A 16,193-nucleotide genomic window follows, 5' to 3' on the forward strand; every position below is an offset into this window, starting at 1 on the left:
CTTACGTATCTCAAAAGTTCGACTTAAGCATAATTTTTTTTATAGTATCTCGAAATTTGTAGATAGTATTGACATAAGAATCTTTGGGTGGCGGGAATTGGCTTCCATAGAAATCCCCAAACAATGTTACAAATTAAGAAATATATCTTATAAGTAGGGTCTACTATCTCAAAATTTCAGGTTAGTATCTCAAATGTTTAACTCGTAATGTCGAATAATTTATCTCGAAAAAAAATTATAATTTCCCCCCAAAAATGTATGGTATCTCAAAATGTTTAGATAGTATCTCAAAATTACTATATAGTATCGACATTTTGTAAAATAAATTGGTGGCGGGAAATGAGCTTCCATAATAAGGACGTTGCAGGAGGACAGAAACATAGTCTCAGAAACTTGACCCTAGGCAAAAACTTTTTATGCAAGTAAAGTTCATGTCAGATAAAATAAATTCACGACAGGCCTGACAGGAAAAAGCAAATCTGTCGGTAAACTTTCCAAATGCCGACAAAACAAAATACACTAGACAAGGTGGGATCTTTTGTGTCTGTAAAATGAATTATGGAAACCCAAATGTTGATATAATAACCATCATATCGAAGTAAACTTGGAGTCACACAATGATATGTTGTGTGGTCCCCCCACTATGACTTGGGAATGCATGCAGTTTATTAGGTAAAGCTACAGATGAAAAAATGTATGATAAACTTTACAGGGTGATGCAAGGTACAAAATAAGATTCTCTCTGATCCATAATAATCTCATCATCATGTAGGTAGGTAGCCTACCCGCACTGTATCTGTGAGCTGTTGGCTAGAGCGCACATGCCAAAACCAGAGTGGGCACATTCGCTATATAACGCAACATTCCATCAGTAGAGTTGAATATGCTATGGAAATCCATTACATTAAAGAGAAACTTCACCACTAGACACTATTTGTGTGTTTTTCCACTCTCCCTACATAATTATGTACTAAATCTGTATTTTTGCATCTTCACACCGGGGGTGTTCAACCAATGACGACATTGGTTGATTGAGCCTGCTGTCCGATGTAAAAATGGGAGTCATGTTTTGTATCAATTATTGTAGCCTTTGTGTTTCGCCGGCTGCACGATCACACAAGTAGATATGGTTGTCCTTGTTCAATAGAGCCATTGAACTTGACTCAAGAATGTTCCTATCTGCCAAGACATTGCAGGATATCTAGGTTGACACATTTTTATATGGCTTTGTAATGACTACAGCCTGATTGGAGCCATAATTCATTGTTCCCAACCTCAAATGCAGGCTTTTCAAAATGGAGGCGTACTAGTTTACAGTCTCACTGTTTATCCGAGACTGCTAAATAATTAGCTACAATGGCTGCTTCTGATGATTCCTCTTTCCAAGAAGAGCTGGACGACTACATTTCTTTTAATGTTATTTTATATAGGAGCATACAGACATATTTATTTGAGATGGAATACACTGATAAGGAGTTGAGACAGCGAGAAAAATAATTTGCGAGACCAGCAAGTAGCGGCGGCAGGCTAGACCAGCTGGATCAGGACACAGGGGGGTAAATGAAAAACAAGTAGTTTGTTGTCTGTAGCTGGCCAGAAATATAATCTCTCTTTTAACCGAGGCAGTGTTGTTCAGTACAGTACAATTTGGTAATTGATTCGGCCATAACAGAGCTTGCTAGAACCACTACAAGCCAAGCTATTTTATCTAGCTAGCTTTATTGTTTGCCATACCTAAATTGCACTGTAGTCTAATGTTATAGCTAGCTAGCTAACTAGCATCAGTGCCTCTCATTATGAGCAAAAATGTATACATGTTTTGATGATGATTTCAGAGAGTAAAGTAATGACTTTGGCTTGATGACTCATATTAGTCTTGGAGTAGCTATACCTGTGTGTTGTAGCTAGTCTGTGAGATGTCTCATTCTACACCATGCTGCTACAGTAGGAATACAGACAGTACACAACCATTACCCAATAATGTGTAATACCGTTTTCGTCAAGGGGTGTAAATACTTTCTGAAGGAACTGTATTTACATATACAGTACCAGTCAACAGTTTGGACACACCAACTCAGGGTTTTTCTTTATTTTTACTATTTTCTACATTGTAGAATGATAGTGAAGCGTTCCAAACTATTAAATAACAATTATGGAATCATGTAGTAACCTCAAAGTGTTAAATTAAAATATATTTTATATTTGAGATTGTTCAAAGTAGCCACCCTTTGCCTTGATGACAGCTTTGCACACTCTTGGCATTCTCTCAACCAGCTTCACGAGGTAATCCCCTGGAATGCATTTCAATTAACAGGTGTGTCTTGTTAAAAGTTAATTTGTGGAATTTCTTTCCTTCTTAATGCATTTGATCAGTTGTGTTGTAACAAGGTAGGGGTGGTATACAGAAGATAGCCCTATTTGGTAAAAGACCAAGTCCATATTATGGCAAGAACAGCTCAAATAAGAAAAGATAAACGACAGTCCATCATTACTTTAAGACAGGAAGGTCTGTCAATACGGAACATTTGAAAATAAATGCAGCAATTCGACCATGAAGGCCTGATTCATGCCGTCTCCTCTGAACAGTTGATGTTGAGATGTGTCTGTTACTTGAGCTATGTGAAGCATTTAGTTGGGCTGCAGTCTGAGGTGCAGTTAACTGTAATGAAATTATCCTCTGCAGCAGAGGGAACTCTGGGTGTTCCTTTCCTGTGGCGATCCTCATGAGAGCTCTTGATGGTTTTTGCGGCTGCAATTAAAAAGTTCTTGAAATTTGTGAGGACAGACGTTGGAGACGAGAAGCAAGTACAGTGAGTTAACATGTAATGAAACACGGACAGGAACAGAATACGGACAGACGCTGGACAGGGGAAAACAAAACGACAATAATGCTGACAGAGGAATCTAACCGAGGAACAAACAGATATAGGAGGGGCAATCAACAAGGTAATGGAGTCCAGGTGAGTCCAATGAGCGCTGAGGCACGTGATGATGGTGACAGGTGTGCGTAATGATGGGCAGCCGGGTGCCCTCGAGCGCCAGAGAGGAGGAGCAGGAGCAGGTGTGACATTGACTGACCTTCATATTTTAAAGTAATGATGGACTGTCGTTTCTCTTTGCTTATTTGAGCTGTTCTTGCCATAATATGGACTTTGGTATTTTACCAAATAGGGCTATCTTCTGAATACCACCCCTATCTTGTCATAACACAACTGATTGGCTCAGACGCATTAAGAAGGAAAGAAATTCAGCCTCCCGAGTGGCGCAGTGGTCTAAGGCACTGCATCGCAGTGCTAGCTGTGCCACTAGAGATCCTGGTTCGAGTCCAGGCTCTGTCGCAGCCGGCTGCAACCGGGAGACCCATGGGGCGGCGCACATCTGGCCCAGCGTCGTCCGGGTTAGGGGAGGGTTTGGTCGGCAGAGATGTTCTTGTCGTATCGCGCACTAGCGACTCCTGTGGTGGGCCGGGTGCAGTGCATGTTGACACGGTCGCCAGGTGTACGGTGTTTCCACCGACACATTGGTGCGGTTGGCTTCCGGGTTAAGCGTGCATTGTGTCAAGAAGCAGTGCGGCTTGGCTGGGTTGTGTTTCGGAGGACACACGGCTCTCGGCCTTTGCCTCTCCCGAGTCCGTACAAGAGGACGGGAGTTGCAGCGATGAGACAAGACTGTAACTACCAATTGGGGGAAAAAAGGAAAGAAATCCCACAAATTACCTTTTAACAATACACACCTGTTAATTGAAATGTATTCCAGGTGACTACCTCATGAAGCTGGTTGAGAGAATGCGTGCAAAGCTGTCATCAAGGAGAATCACTTTTTTGGTTACTACATGATTCCATATGATTTATTTCATAGTTTTGATGCCTTCACTATTATTCTACAATGTAGAAAATAGTCAAAATAAAGAAAAATCCTTGAATGAGTAGGTTACACATTAAAATACAAAATCACAGTCATGGGAAGCATGAAGTAAGACATCACAAATCACCTAGAAAAATTGTTACCTTCCTCCAAAAATAAGTCCCCAATCAATACTTGAAATACAACACCAAGATGAAATGTATTTAGAATTTGGTTCCAACAATACGGTGCATTAAAACTAAAAGCAGATTTACCTAGCTCAGTGGAGACCCTAGGAACCTCAAGAGATAACCAATACTGTAAACGGGTTAGTCAACTCAGGTGTCTATACTTCAACAAAAAAGTTAGATAAGACGGAAGTTTATGAAGTAGGGCCTTGTAAACGAAAAGGGAGTAATGTAGAGATCTATGGGTCTTTAGCAAGGTCCAGCTAACCTTTTGATACAGGATGCAGTGACGAGTATCAAAATTGTCACCTGTAACAAAACGAAGGGCACTATGGTAAATGCCATCCAAAGATTTAAGAGTAGTAGCAGCTGCACTTTGAAAAATCATATCACCATAATCAAGAACAGATAAAAAGGTTGACAGAAAGATCTGCTTCATACTGCTTAGAGAAAGGCATAATCTGTTTCTGTAGAAAAAGCCAACATGGAATCTTAACTTCTTAACCAGCTCATCTATATGTTTTTTAAATGTCAAATCCATATCAATCCAAATGCCTTAGTATTTTTATGCGGGAACACGTGCGATTGGAGAACCATCTAATGAGTGAACTTGTAGTTCATCTGAAACATTATTACGAGAGTTGAAAAACAACATGTATTTAGTTTTTTCCCATATTATTATACCTTTATTTCAACAAGGAACACAGACTGAGACCAAGGTCTCTTTTACAGCTGGACCCTGCCTATACATGTTTACACATACAGTTTAGGTACAATGATTAAAAAACTAAACAAGACAAACAAAACGATCACAGGTAACACAAAAAAATGCAGCAACAGATTAAATGTACACATAGGTTATTCCCCTAACAGCACAAGAACTTACATTACCCGAAACAGTTACAAGCAATACAAAAATAAAAATCCTCCAATAAATATTTAAAATGGGCAAGGGAGACAAGAGTCTCAAGTTTAAGTTTAGTCTGCAGGCTATTCCATAGGCAAGGAGCGTAACAGGAAAAGGCAGCCATACCCAACTCTGTGGAAATCGCATTGGCTTCAAGTGTAATGCATTCTTGAGACCTGGTTTTAGGAATTCTAATATTGATGAGTGATGATAAATAAGAAGGTAGCTTATATTAACTTTCCTGCAGTGAAATGAGAAAATCGCTCTCTAGTGGCCTCATGGGTGGAATGTTAATATTTATCATAATTTCATAATTACTAAACATTATTACTTTTTAAATACCGAAAATACGGTCAAACGGTTTTGTTATATTTCAGTCTTCTGTGATGTATATAAAGTGTAATATTGGGATGCAAGCACAAAATTGAATACATTTCTATATCTGACATGATACACATAACTGTCACGTTCTGACCCTAGTTATTGTGTTAATCCTTTGTTTTGTTGGTCAGGACGTGAGCTGGGTGGGCATTCTATGTATTGTGTTTCTATGTTGGGTTTAATGTGTTGCCTGATATGGTTCTCAATTAGAGGCAGGTGTTTGACGTTTCCTCTGATTGAGAACCATATTAAGGTAGGCTGTTCTCACTGTTTGTTTTGTGGGTGATTGTCTTCCGTGTCTGTGTATGTCGCACCATCTTCCGTGTCTGTGTATGTCGCACCACACGGGACTGTTTCGCTTTCGTTCGTGTATTGTAGTCTGTTCCTGTTCGTGCGTTCTTCGTGTTATTATGTAAGTTCGTTTGTTCAGGTCTGTTGACTTCGTTTATTGTTTTGTAGTTTGTTCAAGTGTTCATAGTGTTTCGTCTTGTGATAATAAATCATTATGTCTTCATCACCCGCTGCGTGTTGGTCCGATCCATGCTCCTCCTCGTCTGAGGAGGAGAACGACTTCGACGATCGTTACAATAACCATGGGTGTAAGGCGCATACCTTTGTTTTAAAGTAAATTTGTTTAAGACTACCAAGAAACACACTGTGACCCTGATTTAGCCCACTGCAGTAAAACATTGCACAAGTTTGAAATCAGCAAGGGATTTCTGCATAGCTATAAAATCTGACTGTAGTTTTGACACATTAGTTTAGCATACATAATAGTATCATCCGCATATAGATAAAGTTTACAATTTTTAACAGATTGACCAATGGTGTTTATATAAATAGTGAAGAGAAATCGACCGCTATGGTACAACTTTATATATTTCAATCACGATGGCCTGAGTTCTGTCACTAAGATAATCATGAAACCATGAACAGCCATCAGAGCTCAGGCCTATCGAGGAGAACTTATTCAATAAAACAGCATGAACAGCAGTATCAAAAGCTTTTCACAGGTCAACAAACAAAGCAGCACATTTCATTTTAGTGTCTAAGGAATTGACAAGATCATTAACAACTACAGTCATTGCTGTAGTAGTGCTATGCCCAGGCCTAAAGCCTGATTAGTTTATATCCAAAATACATTTCTCAGGTAAAAAAGCACAGTTGTACATTTACCAATGATTCAAGAATCTTAGCTAGACAATGAAGCCTTGAAATGAGGTGATAATTATTAAGATCACTTCTATCCCCGCCCTTATGGAGTGGCAGCACAAGACCTGATTTCCATACTTTTGGAATATTTCCCGATAACAACGTTAAATAAAAAATGTGGGTCATTGAGCCAACAATGAGCACTAAGCAGACCAGGATCTAATTGTTCGGCCCCTGCGGATTTGCTATTGTCTATTGCTAGCAAAGCATTCAGGACTTTTTCTGTAAATAACCAAAAAGAAAAGGTTTGACTATCATTTCTCTGATCATGCAGCAAGTTTCCCCTATCAGCAGCCAGCCATATATCATTGTGAATAGGCTTAGTTCTTCCAAAGAGATAGACCAATTAAATAAAATGGTGATTAAATGCATCAATGAAGGCATTTTCTTCTGTAATGAGGCCAGTGTCTGAATTAATTTGTTGTGGCAGAGAGGAGGAAGTAGAAAACCCTTCAGGGATTTGACAGTTTTCCAGAATTTAGCCGGGTTCCCATTACAAACCGAAACAGCGGTTACATAATAATCAGATTTTGCCTTTCTGATTTGTCTTACACAATAATGTGTAGGAAAACCAGATTGGTTATACGTATGTCAAGTCAAAGATTTTATAGCTCAATGTTCTATCTGTGGTGTAACATTAGCTAGCTAGCTAGCTAAGTTCGAAGGGAGACCAACTTGGATTTTAGCTAGCTACCATTAGGATTGCTAGCTATTGTTGACGAACTTTGTTAGCTAATGACAACATTGCCATCCATTTGACGACATGATAATGATTGCAACGTTGTTTCCTACTAAATATTTGCCTACTTTAGCAGTCATATTTCAAATGTAGACCTTACAGTGAAATGTTTACTTACAAGTCCTTAACCAACAATGCAGTTTTAAGAAAAATACAGATTGTTTTTAAATAAAAAAGTTACAAATAATTAATAGGCAGTAGTAAAACAACAATAGCGAGGCTATATACAGGGGCTATCGGTACAGAGTCAATGTGCGGGGGCACCGGTTAGTCAAGGTAATTGAATTCATATGTACATGTCGGTAGAGTTATTAAAGTGACTATGCATAGATAATAACAGAGAGTAGCAGCAGCGTAAAGGGGGTAGTCAAATAGTCTGGGTATTCATTTGATTAGATGTTCAGGAGTCTTATGGCTTGGGGGTAGAAACCATTTAGAAGCCTCTAGGACCTAGACTTGGCGCTCCGGTACCACTTGCCGTGCAGTAGCAGAGAGAACAGTCTATGACTACGGTGGCTGGAGTCTTTGACAATTTTTAGGGCCTTCCTCTGACACCGCCTGGTATAGAGGTCCTGGATGGCAGGAAGCTTGGCCCCAGTGATGTACTGGGCCGTACATACTACTCTCTGTAGTGCCTTGGAGTCAGAGGCCGAGCAGTTGCCATACCAGGCAGTGATGCAACCCGTCAGGATGCTCTCGATGTTGCAGATGTAGAACCTTTTGAGGACCTGAGGACCCATGCCAAATCTATAGTGTTATTTAGGAGGATGATTCGAAGGGGGGGGTGGGCTGCTGAGAAATGTTGATGGCTATATCGGTCCGCTAACTCAAGACTAGTAAAGGCAGAGTGCACTACTATAATTTTTTTTAAACATTTATTATTCAAATTATATTTTTACTCCGATTTTTCAGGGGGTGCTGCATCACCCTCAGCACCTCTACTTCCCGCAGCTATGACTGTGTGTGTGTGTTTGTGTCTATCTGGCAGGCTGTCTGCCAGCCTGTCTTGGAGTTCCAGATGTGACTGGAGGAGTGGTGGTGGCCATTGGTAGGAACTCATCATCATGAAGTTCATCTATACTGAATACAAATATAAACGCAGCATGTGATGTGTTGAAATAAAATATCCCAGAAATGTTCCATACGCACAAGATGCTTATTTCTCTAAAATGTTATGCACAAATTTGTTTACATCCCTGTTAGTGAGTATTTCTACTTTGCCAAGATAATCCATCCAGGATTATCAGGTGTGGCATATCAAGAAGATGATAAAACATCAAGATCATTACACCGGTGCACGTTATGCTGGGGACAATAAAAGGCCACTCTAAAATGTGCAGTTTTGTCACAACACAATGCCACAGATGTCTCAGGTTTTGAGAGAGAGAGCATGCAATTGGCATGCTGACTGCAGGAATGGCCCCCAGAGCTGTTGCCAGAGAATTGAATGTTAATTTCTCTACCATAAGCCACCTCCAACATTGTTTTAGAGAATTTGGCAGTACGTCAAACCGGCCTCAAAAACACAGTACATGTGTAAACACGCTAGCCCAGGACCTCCACATCTGGCTTCTTCACCAGCAGGATCGTCTGAGACCAGCCACCCGGACAGCTGATGCAACTGAAGAGGATTTCTGTCTGTAATAAAGCCCCTTTGTGGGGAAAAGTCATTCTGATTGGCTGGAGCTGGCTCCCAAGTGCCACTCATGGCTGCGCCGCTGCCCAGTCACGTGCAATCCATAGATTAGGGCCTAATAAATTGTGTATAGAGCTGACATAATCCACTTTCCTGCATTAGAGTTGTCTGTCCTTCACAATACATTTCTATCTGAATGTTCTATAGCGTTGCACCCTCTTGAATAAGTCCCAGATGTGCCAAAGAAGACTTCACCAGGGTCATAGAAAGATTGGTTGAATGCCATAGTCGGCAAGTATCAATTGAATTCGACAGTTAAAGATACTGATGAATATGTTCGAGTTTATTCAGAAAAGCATATGCCTATTTTACAAACACAGAAACAGAGGGATTGTCAATCATCATGCAAATGGAACAGTGGTTGTTAACATTTACAATCATGCAACAAGACAAGTGAAAGATTTGCAATGGCATCCTACTTCTCCTGGGAGACAGACCGTTAAAGGGTTATTTTTGGACCCAAGTGTTTTGAGTTGGAGAAAACCATCCACCATTACTGACCCACATGAGAGGGAGAGATCAATATGATCTGAACAACAATGAATCTTTCTTCAAAGAAAAGCAGGTTGCAAACTGTAATGGAACGCACAGTATTCAGTTTCTATGGGTCACCTACACTGAAAAATGAAACAATCAAATTAGTAAATTGTGAGGGCAGATGGATGAAAAACATGAGAACTTCGTCAGGGTGGAATTACCCTATTACCTGCCCAATTGTTGAGCTGCAGTTTAATATGGCATATATTCAGTTACCTGTTGGTAGGAATGCTGAGGTGAAGATAAAGAATGCATGTTGGGACAGAGGGGGAAAATGTGAAACATGAATATTTTCAACAGATGTTTTTATTTTATTTTTTACAGCAGTTCCACAGGAGAAAAGTTTTGGTCATCTTTACCTTTGACCCTCATCACATTTAAACATACAGGGATGGTGCAGCTGGTTAGTGCAAAAGGCACAGAAGTGGTTGGATTGTTTCTTCTATGTGCGACTAAGATTTGATGAAAAAGAAGGTGAAATGGTTGCCATGTACAGTATTGCGGCACATAACATTTAAGTTCAGGGTGAGAAAACATAACTGATCTCCTGTGATGTGAGAATAAGGTCAAATTCATATGTAACATACCTCCTATACCATAATACAAATGTTGGTGATCGTGTGGTCTACTATACTAAGGTATAATACCAGTAATACCATTGTGAAATGATGAAATGATCGGGTTCTAGGTCATCAGGAGGGATCAGCCAATGTATTATAGTTAGTGCTATCTGGGATCCTTACCTAACCTTAACTGTTTTACATTTGAACTTTAATGAAGTGACAGAGTTGGGACATCCCAAGGATACCGTTTAGACATTTCGGATGAATTGTACTCATGAGTAAACATTCCATAACTGCAGGTAGTAGTAAATCACTAACATTGGATTTATACTTGTTCAAACAAACTCCAGGGGGCAGTATGCACCCTTACAGATTATTTATCAACTCATAGTAGTAAAATGAGAAAATGGATTACTTCAAAATGGAGATGGCCTCACTGGCAGTGCCTGTGTGCACAGACGCCATAATGGGAGAGAAATGATGAAGAGTGCTCTATTGTTCTCTTTGCCATGAACTGAAGACAAAACAAACAGATACAGTGCATTGGGAAAATATTCAGACCCCTTGACTTTTTCCACATTTTGTTACATAACAGCCTTATTCTAAAATGGATTAAATATATTTTTCCTCATCAATTTACACACAATACCCCATAAATGACAAAGAAAAAACAGTGTCCTATACATTTTGGCAAATGTATTAAAAATAAAAACTGAAATATCACTTTTACATAAGTATTCAGACCCTTTACTCAGCCTCGAGTCTTCTTGGGTATGATGCTACAAGCTTGGCATGCCTGTATTTGGGGAGTTTATCCCATTCTTCTCTGCAGATCCTCTCAAGCGCTGTCAGGTTGGATGGTGAGCATCGCTGCACAGCTATTTTCAGGTCTCTCCAGAGATGTTCGATCGGGTTCAAGTCCGGGCCACTCAAAGATATTCAGAGACTTGTCCCAAAGCCACTCCTGTGTTGTCTTGGTTGTGTGTTTAGGGTCATTGTCCTGTTGGAAGGTGAACCTATGCCCCAGTCTGAGGTCCTGATCGCTCTGGAGCAGGTTTTCATCAAGGATCTCTCTGTACTTTGCTCTGTTTATCTTTCCCTCATCCTGACTAGTCTCCCAGTCCCTGCTGCTGAAAAACATCCCCACAGCATGATGCTGCCGCCACCATGCTTCACCATAGGGATGGTGCCAGGTTTCCTCCGGACGTGAAGCTTGGCATTCAGGCCAAAGAGTTCAATCTTGCTTTCATCAGACCAGAGAATCTTGTTTATCATGGTCTGAGAGTCCTTTAGTTGCCTTCTGGAAGGTTCTCCCATCTCCACAGAGTAATTCCAGATCTCTGTCAGAGTGAGCATCGGGTTCTTGGTCACCTCCCTGACCAAGGCCCTTCTCCCCTGATTGATCAGTTTGGCCGGGCGGCCAGCTCTAGGAAGAGTCTTGGAGGTTCCAAACTTCTTCCATTTAAGAATAATGGAGGCCACTGTGTTCTTGGGGACCTTCAATGCTGCAGACATTTTTTGGTACCCTTCCCCAGATCTGTGCCTCGACACAATCCTGTCTCAGAGCTCTATGGACAATTCCTTCGACCTCATGGCTTGGTTTTTGCTCTGACATGCACTGTCAACTGTGAGACCTTATATGGACAGGTGTGTGCCTTTCCAAATCATGTCCAATCAATTGAATTTACCACAGGGGGACTCCAATCAAGTTGTAGAAACATCAAGGATGATCATTGGAAAGAGGATGCACCTGAGCTCAATTTCGAGTCTCATAGCAAATTGTCTGATTACTTAGGTAAATATGGTATCTTTTTTTTCAAACATTGTTAAAAACCTGTTTTCGCTTTGTCATTATGGGGTATTGTGTGCAGATTGATGAGGAAAATGTTTTATTTAATCCATTTTAGAATAAGGCTGTAACGTGACAAAATGGGGGAAAAGCATTTCTCACAGGGACGAAAAGGACACAACATGATAGGTAGGAAATGATAGGCATTTCAATTAATGGTTGCTGGGCTTAAAACTCAATGCCTCTCTTTTCATCTTTCTCTTAATTCATATCACCCTAGGACACTAGGGACATTACTCTGTAATGAAGTGACACACTACAATGTAGTTAAAATGCAATATATTCAGCCCCGACTGTAAATGCACTAAACCAGGGCTGTCAATATAATTTTGCCCCATGGGTGGTATTCGGCCATCACTGGGGGCTGGAGGCCCGCACTGAAAATTGGTTACATTTCCTCAGCGTCCAAAAAACACAAAATAAATAGTCCTCTATCCATCGTTCGATGATCCCTGACTGCCTAGCTTTCGTTTTGGTGATTAAGCTAGACAGATTAGAGAGAAGCATAAATGTAGGTCCAATATAATTTCTATACAGTTTTGATTTAGTGTCTTTTTTTTTTTTACTCAAGCCAACGATTTCAATGCTGCTCGTGGGTAGTTTGAGTATAAATAAATAAAATAACATTTAAACCGCCCGTATGATTGACACACCTGCACTATACAAAAAGGATACCTACAGCTGCATACTCTCAACCTTAACATGAAGACTTATGAACTTCAGAACTATCAAGACAGAGAGAAGATAGTGGGATTATGCAGTGCTATGGAGGGGTTGATGACCTGGCCTCCACAATCACCTGACCTCAACCCAATTGGGATGGTTTGGGATGAGTTTGACTGCAGAGTGCACAAAAAGAAGCCAACAAGTGCTCAGCATATGTGGGAACTCCTTCAAGACTGTTAGAAAAGCATTCCAGGTGAAGCTGGTTGAGAGAATGCCAAGAGTGTGAAAAGCTGTCATCAAGGAAAAGGGTGGCTACTTTGAAGAATCTAAAATATAAAATATATTTTGATTTGTTTAACACTTTTTTTGGTTACTACATGTTTCTACACGTGTTATTTCATAGTTTTTCTTCACCACTATTCTACAATGTAGAAAATCGTAAAAAATAAAGACCCTAGAATGAGTAGGTGTGTCCAAACTTGACTAGAATTGTATATATTTTTAGAACACAAGGCACAAGGAACACTGGAAACACTGGAACACTGGAAAAAAAAATGTGCACATGTATCTATATGCCAACAGATGCAACAATGCCTAATTTATAACCATTACAGATAAATCCTAAATTGCCCTACGCGCGCACACACACACACACACACACACACACACACACACACACACACACACACACACACACACACACACACACACACACACACACACACACACACACACACACACACACACACACACACACACACACACACACACACAAAAGATGGTGCCATTTAAGATGAATTCATTGAAACCGTAATATCAATTTATATATCGTGGAACACAATCTTCAAAAAAGGCAGTGACCTCAGCAGTAACCTTTTTTTGTAGAGGCCTATGGCTGTGCAATGGCATAGCCTTGTTTTGTTAAATTTAGCAGGCAAGACCCTCTTATTTCCCAAACCCTTATCACAGTCAATACAGCAATTCTATAGTAAAAGAACATGTAATAACATAAGTTATTCTTAAAGAGTGATCATTTGCAACGGGGCTGAATTTGTAGATTGAACAAGGGTTGCAAACCAAAATCGGTCTTCTTTTCGAAATGCAGACGTTCAATTTAGTTTATTCTGTCTATTCTTTGGAATTTTCTAAAATTGATGAACAATTCCACATTGAACACTGCATGGTGATGAATTATGACCACGACATCTGTTTGGTGAGTAGGCATATGCTTAATGATTCGGATGAAAATACATTGTCTTTATCAAACTAATGTTTTTGGATATTTTCAAAGTGGAACAACTCTATGTTTAGGGGGATTATAGCCTTGGCTAACCAATTCTCAATGGCACTAGCAGTTCGCAAAGTAAAATAGACGGGACGCAATTATTACAAAACTGCAGCTTGTTGTTATTTTTACACATTTTCCTATTTCAAATCAACCAGTCCATGTTGGATTTGTGATAAATGAATGTAGCTTGTGTATCCCAACAGCTAGATACGTTTTTATAGCCATTTATTTCTCTAGGCCTAACGGGAGCTTGTGTGCACACTCAACAAGCGTGTTTTGGGAGCGGTCAGAACGCAATTGAGTGAATGACGCTTCGAACACACCGACTGCGTCATTGCGTTTCGATACACCAGAAGTACATTCATTTCCAATGGAACGCTGCATTTGCCTTGCAGCATTGCGTTGCAGAGGCAGTTGCAGTGCGTTCTGTGTGGTGCATACGTTCGATAAATCGAACGTATGCATCAAATTGTATGAGTGGACTTGACAGAAAGTAGCAAAATATGAATGTAGATTTTTTTTTTTGCACACATTCAGTAAAAATTTGGGATTACATAAAAACAGTTTGATTGCATAATTTCTTTACATTTTTTATTTGCCAAGTATATTATTTATTCGATGACATCCTCAAATTAATTGTGAGAGCCTATAATATAATTTCCCTCAAATGCAGTTTTGGAGCGAAATGCAATAATAAATAGTCAAGATAGGCAGAGTAGGCTCTTTCAACAATGAGACCAACGTTGAGGAAGGTGGTATGACTATTTCTTTCACACACACCTCATTGGCTAGGTTAGCAAGCTAGGTTAGCTAGCTAACGCTAACTAGCCACATCTAGCACAAGCTCACTACTAAACTGACCTGGCAATCCTACTATCGTGGACACTTGTCTCCAAGCAGCATTTTTTGTGTTTATGTCCCTGTAGCTGTCAGCAGTTGTGTCAAAAAGACACGGTTTTGAGGATACTGCGAAAATGATTCTCTCCTCCATGTGTCCAACCGCATGCGACCATTTGCAAAAGGTACCTGCATCAGTATAGTTGCCTAGCTGCGCAAAATGTTATGCAGCAGTGATGCAATGACGCAGTCGGTGTGTTCGAAGCGTAAGACACTGACAGGAAAGGACATTTAGGATAGAAGAACAGTGTGTCAGTGTTGCCAACTTAGCGATTTTGTCGCTATATTAAGCGAGTATTCAGACCCCGCTAGCGACACATTTTCAAAAAAGCGACTTGCGACAAATCTAGCGACTTTTTCTGGTGTTATTGGAGACTTTTGGAGAATGACGTGAAAGCACGTATCGTTCTTACTCATCTCAACGAGCAGCCTGAGCCCCACCCCCGTCCCAAAGCACTCACAGGCGGCCCAGTCCTCGCGCTGCAGTCAGAGCCGGAGATGTTCATCCCTCCGCGTCCAGACTGCAAATGAATCGCGCATGCGGGAATCCGCCGCTGGTTGATCCCGCCCTGGTTTACATTAAAACAAATATATTAACCTGAATTAGGGCCAGACTAGTTACCATCATTTTCTCACATTGCCATTGACAGTTATTTCTATTGTCTCTTTTTGGTCCATTTAGATTGTTAATGTAGATTGTATACAAAATGTTAAAAATGTTCATGTTTTACTGTGACTTGTTGTAGGCTCCTAAGTGGACCATAAGGTTAAAAACCAAACCAAATTAAGAATACTAAACTAAAAAACAAAAAAATAAAAAATAAAATGCTAAATTAAATAAAAAACTAAGTAACTCCGCCAGAGTGTCTCTTTTGGGTCACTTTTGCCGGTCCCAAGCCCGGATGAAGGAGGAGGGTTGGAATTGTGACATTTAAAAAATCAAGAATTGATAGAAGAAAGTTCATTTGTAGTTCTAAACATACTTAGGTTTTTTTTTACTCTCTTTTTGTCTCTCCCGCGACGTTATTCCTCTCTCCTACAGCGTCCATCACAATTACATGCACATGGCCAATTATGCAAATTATGTGATGGCGTCATTTAGCGACTTCTAGCGACTTTTAGGACAGCCAAAAGCTACTTTCTTACTGAGGAGTTGGCAACACTGAGTGTGATGCTTGGTTTAGATACTCCGCAAATGCATATGTAGAAATGGAACACCAGAGTCAAAGAAAATTAACGTCACAAAGCACATTCCATCCTAAAGTTTTACAGTATTAAAATTATTTGTCGCTCTGGTTAAAGCTTGAGTCCTCAATTACTCATGCCAATCCCTAATATGAAGTCATTTAGTCATAATAAAACGAAAATAGAGCCTATGTCCAAGCTGTGTACCAAAAAACAGTACTTTTCTTCTTGAAGGACTCATT

Source organism: Salvelinus namaycush, chromosome 3 (genome assembly GCF_016432855.1).
Source record: "Salvelinus namaycush isolate Seneca chromosome 3, SaNama_1.0, whole genome shotgun sequence".
NCBI lineage: Eukaryota > Metazoa > Chordata > Actinopteri > Salmoniformes > Salmonidae > Salvelinus > Salvelinus namaycush.